This window comes from Leuresthes tenuis, unplaced genomic scaffold (genome assembly GCF_036924035.1).
Source record: "Leuresthes tenuis unplaced genomic scaffold, fLeuTen1.0.hap1 SCAF_5, whole genome shotgun sequence".
Taxonomy (NCBI): Eukaryota; Metazoa; Chordata; class Actinopteri; order Atheriniformes; family Atherinopsidae; genus Leuresthes; species Leuresthes tenuis.
In genome coordinates this window covers 34,688,053-34,699,746 of record NW_027325359.1, presented here as the reverse complement: position 1 = coordinate 34,699,746, position 11,694 = coordinate 34,688,053, and positions in this window count along the sequence as shown.

Below are 11,694 nucleotides of genomic sequence, written 5' to 3'. Positions count from 1 at the left end.
TAACGTTAGCCTCTGAACAACAGCTTCATAGCCTCTAATAAAGCCAGATTTATACTCTTCTAGAACGTCGTCATTTAGCATTTAGCAGTTCTGCGTCGAGGGAACACGTTGCTCTGCAGTTCACCGCCATGCCACTAGGGGGGTGTGGCTGTATGTTTGAGTGGTTTCAGGTTATAGCCGAATCCTTGCTTTTTCTTCCGGTCACAGTTAACAACAGTAACCAATGGCAACTGAGGTGGAGCAGCTGTATTTGCAGCTGGAGCTCATCAATATTACTGGGAACGGGTGAATTTACAACCTGGATGAACAAATTTCGAATGTCAACGAGCTTCTTCGCCGTGTTCAGCCATTAAAACCGGAAAAGGAAACTGCCGGAAATGACGTTCTGAGGCGACCAATCACAGCCCTTACGGCCCGTGTCCACGGACGTGTAGGTAGAATTTTTTGGAGGTGCCGTGGAGATGACGTTGAAGCATAAACTACGATAAAATGCAACAAAATACAAAAATCAAACTTTCTCTGCTCATTTTCAGTCCCACAGTCGCTTTGTTTAGCTGTTAGTTGAAAGAGAAATGACGGTAATATGAAGATGTTTTTATTGTTCTAAGCTTCACGACAGTCATTTCTGTGCAGGCTGCGGCCAATAAGATGTTCCAATAAGAGGAGGAACATATAAATGTACATCTTTATCTAATTCAGGCCTGTCCCAGCCACCTTTGGGCAACAGACAGAATCTTCCAGATGTTTAACTTGTGTTACATCATAATTCATTCTTCAGTACAACGACTCATTTTATAAATTCCTACTTTATTTACGTGTTTTTCAGTTTGTTTTTGTTGTAATCCATGATTAAAGTCGAGAGGTTTGGATTCAAAAGCAGATAAACCGGAGGCAGAACTCAGTTCACCAAAAGTTTGATTTAATTAACAAAATAAAAGCATCAAAGAAAAATCCAAAAGTACAAAATAAAACGGAAGACAGAATCAGACTGAACAACAAAAACTCAGGAGGCTAAATAGTGAAAGGACATAATAAACATGGAGTAACAGGAAACTGACCTTCAAAATACGAGAGGAAACTAAACAAAGCCCTGAACTGAACACAAACTCTAATAACGAAAACCAGAATAAAACCTGAATAAAACCTGCATAAAAACAGAATAAAACCTGAATAAAACCTGAATAAAACCAGAATAAAACCAGAATAAAACCGGATAAATACCAGTGAGAATATGAAACTAAGACAGAATAAACTGAAAACTGAACTAAGATCAGGATCAAACCAGGACTTGAGTGTTTTTGATGTTTTTTAATGTCTGAACCTTTTGGAAACAGTAACTTGCACGTGAAGCACGTGTTTGATATTTTTGATCAACACAATAAACCTTCTCATGGTTCACATACTTTACTAAACATGACACAAGGACAGGGAGTCCAAATGTAAGATTTTACAGCGTGTCACTCAGAAAGTATTCTTCCGTTTTCTTCTCAGATTTGGAAATTAAAGGGACAGGTGCACGTGCACACGCGCGCGCGCACGCACACGCACACTGCCTGTATAAGCAGCTTTATCCCAGCTCTGCTGTCGGCCTCCACACAGAGAGGTGATGTTTAATGGAAAGTTAATGTGGCTTTAATGCTTGTCGCCGCACTCCGACACTGAAGGCCTCGTTAATCCGCTCCGTTCCACCGACACCACGGCCAGCAGAGGAGGTACTGAGGCGGTACCGCTGGTTCTGGATCAGAACCAGAACACGTCTTCCACAGGAAGTAAAATACTAAAAAAAATACCACTTTCAATGTATAAGAAATATTTAGGTACTCGGAAGTGTTTTATTTCATTATTCTAAAAGCATTTCGTTTATGTACATCAGAGAATTATTATTATTATATTAGATTATTTATTATAATCGATCAGCCTGTTGATTATTTTATCAGATAAACAACTGATCAAAGAAAGCGTGAGAAACACCAAGTTGATTTAAAATCAATTAAAACAATTCAATTATCAACTGTCTGACTTTAAAAACTACCAATTAGTTAATTAACTGTATAATTAGCATATTTTGATGAAAAGACTTGTCTTAATTTTTATTTATATGCACTCCTGGTCCAATGATGCCAACAAAAAACACGTTTCGTATCATCGGTTTAACAGATGTGTCTTTTATTAGATCATCTGGATGGTTTTTACAACAATGTGTTTGAAAACAAAACTTTTTACATTCAAAGACAAAATATGGGAGAAAAAAAAAAGTAAAAACTTAAAGATAACAGAGAATAAAATGTTTAATCCCAGTCTGTGAAGCATCAAAGCAACAAATAGATAAAACCTGAGAACAACCAATCAGATCAGCAGGCCTAATAACTACTTATTGATAGTTTTCTATCAGTTAATCTAACTGTTCTGTTGACCCTTTTAGCACAAAAACACATTTCAACAGGCTGCAGTTTAAAAACGGTCAGAGATAAAAAGGGAAAAATACTGAGAGGGACCCAAAGTTTACGAAAGGAGTAACTTAATCATCTCAGTGGCATGTAGTGACATCACCGATGACATCACTGTGTGGCATGGATTCACCTGTAGTCTGAATTCATGAACATTGGATTCTGAACACATTTCCACGTTTTTCTTTAATTTTTCCCTTTTTTATCCTTTTTTGAGTTCATGAACACAACTATGAACAAAGCTGCTCCAACTTCTGATCTTTTTCATGTTTTTCTGTCATTTTCTCCACATAAAAACAACAGAAAATCAGTAAAAAGTCTTTAATCAGATCCTGATTCTTCAGTGTTTGAGTGGCCTGGAACTGGTGTTCATATCTGTTAGTTTCATCTGTTCCCAGAGGAAGAAGAACAGCTCAGTGGGCTCAGCATCTGTCACATCTCTGATGAGCTAACAGGCTCATCAAAGTGTCCGACCCCCCCGGTTCACTTCATCAGTATTCAGAGAAACCCAGTCCTCATTGCTGCTGACACACTGGTTTCCATTCAGACCCCCTGTGCTCCATCTACCTCCATCTAATCTTCATCCAAGATTTGAACCAAAACATCTTCTCTTGCTAAATTTTTATCTTATTTTCTCAAATATCTTCGGTTTGAACATTTCCACATGGCTGCATGAGCTAATGGCTGCCACCCATACGGCGCTTTGTTTCATTCACTTCGTCATCAGTTAAATCAAACATTTTGAGTGGAAAGACGCATTAAAACGTGGGCTCCGTCAGTGTACCAATCACAGCTGTTCCCGGCACACTGGAGCAGGAAGTTTCCTGGAGTTTGGACAAGAAGCGACATGAGGACAGATTAAATTCAGAGAGCAGAGCGTGGAACCAGAAACCAAACGCTCGAATGATTTAAACTCAACCCGGAAGAGGAAGCAGGGCCCTGTTGGTTTATTCTGTTTCTTCTAAGAGATACATTTAGTTGAATGATGATCAGCACTTTTATTTTGATAAGAAAAGATTTGTACATTAGCAGGAATTTAGCACAATATAGATCAAAGCAGTTATGTTTGTAGAAAAGTGCAAAAAAACCTTATTTCTTAACAGAAATCAGGGAATAATCGTGGGAAATTATTGTGATCTCAATATTGATCAAAATAATCATGATTATTATTATTATTTTGGCCTTGGATCTTGCAGCCTTGGATGCATCCAGTGCATCAGGATCTTCCAGCAAAGAAAACACCAACATTTACTCTAATTCAGGCTTTTTTTCTCATATCTTCGATGCTGGGTGAAGTTTCTTTGTTGGAGGGGAAGGTGGTGAACATAATGTTAGCTTCTACTCTTTCTACGCTGCGTTTGCCGCCCATTTGTTCATCTTCTGCTTCCTCTTCTTCTCCTGTTGACAGCATAGAAACTACAGTGACTCACGTCCCATCTAGTGGTTCAAAGTGGTATTACAGTAAAAACACATGTAATGTCATATGAATTGCTTGTTACAATTCAGTTTAAAATGTTTTGGTAAGTAATAGCACCTTTAATGCTCTAACATTTCAAACTGACATCAAGAACCAGCAGTGAAGAAAAGCTTATCTTTATGAAAGCTTATTTATTGGCGATTTGAGGACTCAAATCCTCATCTCGACACACCACAAAAGGCATCTCCAACCCAAAGAACTCTCCAGTAAGGGTAACTGTGTAGATTAATAAGGCTTCATGTTGTCATTGAGCTGGTCTCTGATTCTCAGTGGATCTGCAGTTTCATCTCCAGACGCCATGTTGGTGTGAAAAATGTTGATTTCTTTGGCTCAGTCGAGTGTTTTCTCCTGTTTTTTCGCCATGTTAATGTGAAAAATGTTGATTTCTTTGGCTCAGTCGAGTGTTTTCTCTTGTTTTTTCGCCATGTTCATGTGAAAAATGTTGATTTCTTTGGCTCAGTCGTGTGTTTTCTCCTGTTTTTTCGCCATGTTCATGTGAAAAATGTTGATTTCTTTGGCTCAGTCGTGTGTTTTCTCCTGTTTTTTCGCCATGTTCGTGTGAAAAATGTTGATTTCTTTGGCTCAGTCGAGTGTTTTCTCCTGTTTTTTCGCCATGTTCATGTGAAAAATGTTGATTTCTTTGGCTCAGTCGAGTGTTTTCTCCTGTTTTTTCGCCATGTTCATGTGAAAAATGTTGATTTCTTTGGCTCAGTCGAGTGTTTTCTCCTGTTTTTTCGCCATGTTCGTGTGAAAAATGTTGATTTCTTTGGCTCAGTCGAGTGTTTTCTCCTGTTTTTTCGCCATGTTCGTGTGAAAAATGTTGATTTCTTTGGCTCAGTCGAGTGTTTTCTCCTGTTTTTTCGCCATGTTCGTGTGAAAAATGTTGATTTCTTTGGCTCAGTCAAGTGTTTTCTCCTGTTCTTTCGACATGTTCATGTGGAAAATGTTGATTTCTTTGGCTCAGTCGAGTGTTTTCTCCTGTTTTTTCGTCATGTTCATGTGAAAAATGTTGATTTCTTTGGCTCAGTCGAGTGTTTTCTCCTGTTTTTTCGCCATGTTCATGTGAAAAATGTTGATTTCTTTGGCTCAGTCGTGTGTTTTCTCCTGTTTTTTCGCCATGTTCATGTGAAAAATGTTGATTTCTTTGGCTCAGTCGAGTGTTTTCTCCTGTTCTTTCGACATGTTCATGTGGAAAATGTTGATTTCTTTGGCTCAGTCGAGTGTTTTCTCCTGTTCTTTCGACATGTTCATGTGGAAAATGTTGATTTCTTTGGCTCAGTCGAGTGTTTTCTCCTGTTTCTTCGTCATGTTCATGTGAAAAATGTTGATTTCTTTGGCTCAGTCGAGTGTTTTCTCCTGTTTTTTCGCCATGTTCATGTGAAAAATGTTGATTTCTTTGGCTCAGTCGAGTGTTTTCTCCTGTTCTTTCGACATGTTCATGTGGAAAATGTTGATTTCTTTGGCTCAGTCGAGTGTTTTCTCCTGTTTCTTCGTCATGTTCATGTGAAAAATGTTGATTTCTTTGGCTCAGTCGAGTGTTTTCTCCTGTTTTTTCGCCATGTTCATGTGAAAAATGTTGATTTCTTTGGCTCAGTCGAGTGTTTTCTCCTGTTTTTTCGCCATGTTCATGTGAAAAATGTTGATTTCTTTGGCTCAGTCGAGTGTTTTCTCCTGTTTTTTCGCCATGTTCATGTGAAAAATGTTGATTTCTTTGGCTCAGTCGAGTGTTTTCTCCTGTTTTTTCGCCATGTTCATGTGAAAAATGTTGATTTCTTTGGCTCAGTCGAGTGTTTTCTCCTGTTTTTTCGCCATGTTCATGTGAAAAATGTTGATTTCTTTGGCTCAGTCGAGTGTTTTCTCCTGTTTTTTCGCCATGTTCATGTGAAAAATGTTGATTTCTTTGGCTCAGTCGAGTGTTTTCTCCTGTTTTTTGCTCTGAACTGTTGGTCAGAGATCTCACCCACATCCATTAAATGTGATGAACTGGCTGAAGTTCTTTTTAAATGTTCTTCTTGATGTGTCGGAGCCTTTCGGGACCTTTGATCACCTTTTCGATTGCTGGATTCTCAGGAGATTTGAAATCATTTTACATCTCGCCAGCTGTACTTTTGAGGCTAAATCAGAGCATCTTTGACCAATCAGAGTCCTGTACTCCAGGTTTAGCTGAGACGACAGTCAGCTTCTGTTATTCATCAGTTGGTTTGTGTTTCGTTTGTCTGATTAAAGACAGACTTTGACTCATTTTAAAGGGTTCAACAGTCTTTAAAAACTCACTTTTTTCGTCCCATCAGGTCTCTTCGATTGAACCTGTTTTTAGTCAGTTTTATTGTGCTTGTTTGCTTCTTTTTATTGTATTTTCTTCATTGATTGATGGTTGTCTGTTTTTTAAATGAACTTGTAAAGCGCTTTGGTCGACCTTGTTGTTTTTAAACGTGAAAATCACATTTCTGAATATCAATATTTCTATTTTTCTAAATGTTTCCACATGATTAGGAATCGTCTGGTGCTTCAGTTTAACTTTTTGACAACAGAGAGAAATATGGATTCCACATATGAACTGAATTAGCTTCATGACATTTTCCACCTGTGTTTTAGTTGGATTTAGTTTTTCTTTTGGTTCTCTTTATATGGTTAAAAACAATTACAACACATGCAGGTTGCATTTAGTTTGATTTGCAGGCAGCAGTAAAACTGCATCAACTGTAAACTGCAATAAGAGCCAAAGACAGACTGAAATTAACTTAATTATCGCCTCTTTAAAGGCCGTCTGATGCTACATAATGAGGCTGTTGTCTTGAACTGGACCTGAACATGAAGCCAGGACGGTCCATTGTCTCCATGTTCAGCCTCAGATGAGTCAGTCTGAGGAAACACTCGTTAAACTGCAGGTTTTGGAATAATTTATATTCCCATAAATGCATTTTTAGGTGACTGAAGAGGAAAACTTCAAGTTTAAACATAAAAACTGTGTCTGAGAGTCTGAGATTCAGATTCTTCGCTTTCAGCTGTGAGTCCATTTTCTTGGCTGGACTTCAAGCAGCTGGTATTTGGTTTGTTATTTTCTGGTTATTTCTACTTTCTAACTGAGGCTATTTGAAATAATTTTTAAAAAGCGCAAAATAAAAGTAAAAAAGTACTTTTTTACATGCATCCCTGATTATTTCAGCTCTAATTAAAAACATAAAAACATTCAGTTTTTATTATTAAGTATTTAAAGGAGGACAAACGAAGGGAACCATCATTTAAAGGTTAATCAGTTACATTTTTGAGTGTTTTCCAGTTCGTTTCAGTCGTCACTTTCATCATTTTGTTGTTTCCCTTTGTTCAGACTTGCAGGCTTTAACACGAGTCTTAACTAGTTATCAGCAGAGACTCGACCCCAGTTGTTTTCCCCTCTTTGCATGTGTAATCAGTGCAATAATGTGGGAGGGTTCACATTGTAAGACGTGGAGGCTAATGGCTTTAAAATGAGTCTTAACTGGTGTTTAATTCACCAACAGCTGTTGTGCTGGTTAAGAATCGAGCAGCAGGCCGGAGACTCTGTCGGACCGGGAGGAGAAATTAGTTCTGCTGATGCCCATGTTCCCTCCCAGAGAACCATCTGCTCCACTTCAATACAATGGAGGGATTTTCCGAAGGAATAAAATGCTCTGAATGCAACACTTTCTCTCTTTCAGAGGGGTTTCGGTTAAGGTGTCGAGTTTCCCGGCAGGGCTGCTGCTCAGCAGATCTGCTCAGATTTAATGATCTCTTCCTTTTGTGGAGGACTGGATCGTTTCGTGCTGATGCTTCAGAAGTTCACGATATTACGCCGCTGCTAGATGCATTCAAGTGCACGTTAAGTTGGGCCGATGTTTGATGAAAGCTGCTGTTCAGTTTGAGTTAAGCAAACTGGAAAATAAAATGGCTTCTGGGTAACTTACAGTGAGTGGTAGAAGAGTCTTTGATGGACTGAAACCGTCAAAAATAAATAAATAAATAAGTTTACGTGATGATAAATGAATTTTTCATTTAATTCTAGTAGCATTTGTCATCATAAAAACCTATTTATTTAGCACTGAAGCTTCTCTCTGATCCAATCCTCCGTCCTGAGCTGCACGAGGCGACTGTGGAGGGAAAAAACTCCCTTTTAACAGGAAGAAACCTCCATCAGAACCAGAACCAGGAAGGGTCCATCTGCCTGGACCAGCTGGGGCTGAGAGGACAGGAAAGAGGGGACAACAAGCAGCGTAACACCAGGCCAGAGACACCTGCTGAGAGAGAGAAACACAAGTTAATGACAGCAATGATGTCAGAGGGAGGAGAGGTGCATCATGGGAGCTCCCCCAGCAGGCTGGGCCTATAGCAGCAGAACTATGGGATGTTTCAGGCTCACCTGAGCCATCCCTAACTATAAGCTTTATCAGAAAGGAAAGTTTCAGCCTGATCTTAAAGGTAGAGAGGGTGTCTGCTTCCTGAAGCCAAACTGGCAGCTGGTTCCACAGAGAGGGGCCTGATAACTGAAGGCTCTGCCTCCCATTCTGCTTTTAGGGGCCTGATAACTGAAGGCTCTGCCTCCCATTCTGCTTTTAGGGGCCTGATAACTGAAGGCTCTGCCTCCCATTCTGCTTTTAGGGGCCTGATAACTGAAGGCTCTGCCTCCCATTCTGCTTTTAGGGGCCTGATAACTGAAGGCTCTGCCTCCCATTCTGCTTTTAGGGGCCTGATAACTGAAGGCTCTGCCTCCCATTCTGCTTTTAGGGGCCTGATAACTGAAGGCTCTGCCTCCCATTCTGCTTTTAGGGGCCTGATAACTGAAGGCTCTGCCTCCCATTCTGCTTTTAGAAACTCTGGGAACCACAAGGAAACCTGCAGCCTGAGAGCAAAGTGCTCTGTTGGGGAAATATCCAACTGTGAGATCTTTAAGATGTGATGGAGCTCGGTCATTAAGAGCTTTATATGAGAGGAGAAGAATCTTAAATTCTATTCTGAATCTAACAGGGAGCCAATGAAGAGAAGCTAAAACTGGAGAAACATGATCTCTGCTGTTAGATCTCATCAGAACTCTGGCTGCAGGGTTTTGGATCAGCTGGAGGCTTTTCAGAGAATCTGTGGGACAGAACAATAATAAGGAATTACAGTAGTTCAGTCCTGAAGGAACAGATGCATGGAGCAGGATTATGAAGGTGAAGGAAGGCAGAAACCAGCTTTATATAAGCATCAGAGGACAGGTTCTGGTCAGAAATAACTCCAAGGTTCAGGTCTGCGAGTGATTATGAGCAAACTGTTGATAACTGATCCCTGATCAGCTGAAAGAGGTCCGTGTTACTCACTGATCCCAAAACTGTGATGATGGATGTCGAGAATGTGTTTATTTGGATGAAATGTCCCTTTAAAAGCATCTCATTCTAATACAGACTTATTTTAAGATGCTCAACTTACTGTAACAGAAAAATGGAATAAATTAGTGGCAGAGAATCTAAAATGATTGATAATCAGTGAGATTATTAATATTTTCAGTCCTTGGTTTGTTGGATTTGAAATAAATTTACTGTTGAGGGAACCAAGAGTTTATTTGTCACTTATCTGAGAGAAATAACTGGAAGATGAACACGGAGGGCGAAGCAGCTCGTGCTCAAATACCATTAGTCACAGGTCTTATCACGCCACTCAAGTCTCAGAGCAAATCTTCTTTAAAAGCTTCTTTGTGTGACTCTGACCTTCTTCTGAAGTCCGTCAGACTGGGTTCCAGCGTCCTCTGAGGTCAGAGCAGCACAGGACTGCAAACTTCTGTTAAACAGGCCAAATATGAGGAAAGAAACGCAGTCGGAACGGAGATGTTCAGTGGAATCAGCTTCCTGAATACTGCGAGCTGCTTTACGTTTGAACTGCGTAGAAACAGAAGATTAACTGCTGCTGTCAGGCAACAAAAGCTCAGCGCTACATGCAAACAGAAGGCTGTTTTAGACTCTAAACTTCAGCAAAGTCAGACTTTTCTTTGTAATGTGAAGGATGAAACGAGCCCAGAAGTTCAGGGGATCCAGGAGCCTCTGAAGCTTACGATTCTGACGGTTAATATTTTAGTTTTTAGTTATTTTAGTCCTGAAACATCCCATAGTTCTGCTGCTATAGGCCCAGCCTGCTGGGGGCCCTCATCTGTCACACCTTTCCTCACTTTGCTCTCTTTTCCCCCTGTTTAATTTCTCAAATGATTTTATGTCCATGTGACATTATTGTGGTTATTAACTTGTGTTTCCCTGTTCCAGCAGGTATCCTTTGAATGGTGTTATGGTGTTTTTCCCCCCTCTTTTCCCTCTTTTCTGTCTTCTCAAACCCCAGCTGGTCCAGGCGGATGGACACCCTTCCTGGTTCTGGTTCTGCCAGAGGTTTCTTCCTGGTTCTGGTTCTGCCAGAGGTTTCTTCCTGGTTCTGGTTCTGCCAGAGGTTTCTTCCTGGTTCTGGTTCTGGTTCTGCCAGAGGTTTCTTCCTGGTTCTGCCAGAGGTTTCTTCCTGGTTCTGGTTCTGCCAGAGGTTTCTTCCTGGTTCTGCCAGAGGTTTCTTCCTGGTTCTGGTTCTGCCAGAGGTTTCTTCCTGGTTCTGGTTCTGCCAGAGGTTTCTTCCTGTTAAAGGGAGTCGTTCCTTTCCACAGTCCCTCAGGCTCAGGACGGGAGATTGGACTGAAGACCAGTTTCGGTCCAATCTGTTGGTTTCCTTAGCTCGGATATTATTTTTTGAATTGGCTCCATATGAATTAACTGGATTATGATTACAATGAATTGAATTCCAATTGGCTTGAATTGGACTTTATTACTTAAGTGCCTTGAGATGACTGTAATTGTTGTAATCTGGCGCTTTATAAATAAAACTGAATTGAATTGAATAGTTTTAAAGATCATAAACACACAGAAAACAGACAGAAAGGAGCTACAGAGAGACGCCAAACAGCCTTAAAATGAGACACAAGCCTGAGGAAAAAGAGTTAAAAAGGAACCAGAAATGCTGCCAGATTGTTTCTTTCAGCCTCATCTGAATGTTGCTGCAGACTGTAACGGTGCCGCGTTATGAAACCGTAACATAATAATAAAGTAATGATAACTTTATTAACACAAAGTGCTCCGACAGACCGGGTCGAGGAAACTGAGTCAAACAGTTGAGCTTGTTGTGCTCTTCATCCTCACTGCAGCTCTGGTTTCCCTGAACTATGGGCCTGCAAGTGCACACGAGGCATTCAGGGGCCGTGGGTGTTCTGTGTTTCTGAGCTTAAACTCATTTTACTCTCACTGAAGTCCACACAGGACGTTCAGATGAGATCAGAGTGATCAAAGGCGAGCGGGACAAAGCTGCCTTAAAGCTGAATGACAGGTCGCTGCTGACATCACACCACAGGATGATGATGATGATGGTCAGATGTTTTCAGAGGTTTGACTGAACAAAAGAGCCACTAAGAACACTCCATTAGAGCTAAAAGTACTTCAGAACAGTTGGATCATCAACACTGGTTGAGGTTTAGCTTGTTTTGGTATTTTATACGCGACAATAATGAGTGATTGGTTTCCTTTTTGGTTCAATTTGAAGATTATTTTCTTGATAACTTACATAAATGATCAAAAATAGACCTTTGATGCTTGTTTTTGTCCAAGAAACAGAAAACAGAAAATAATTCAAAGCAACGTGTAAATTATGACAGAAACTACTGATGTAAAATGTTAAATCTGTGCTATCAGAAGTCAAATATCTATTTATACTATCTGAGAACAGTTCAGTGCTTTGGATTTTAATCAGAAATCTGAA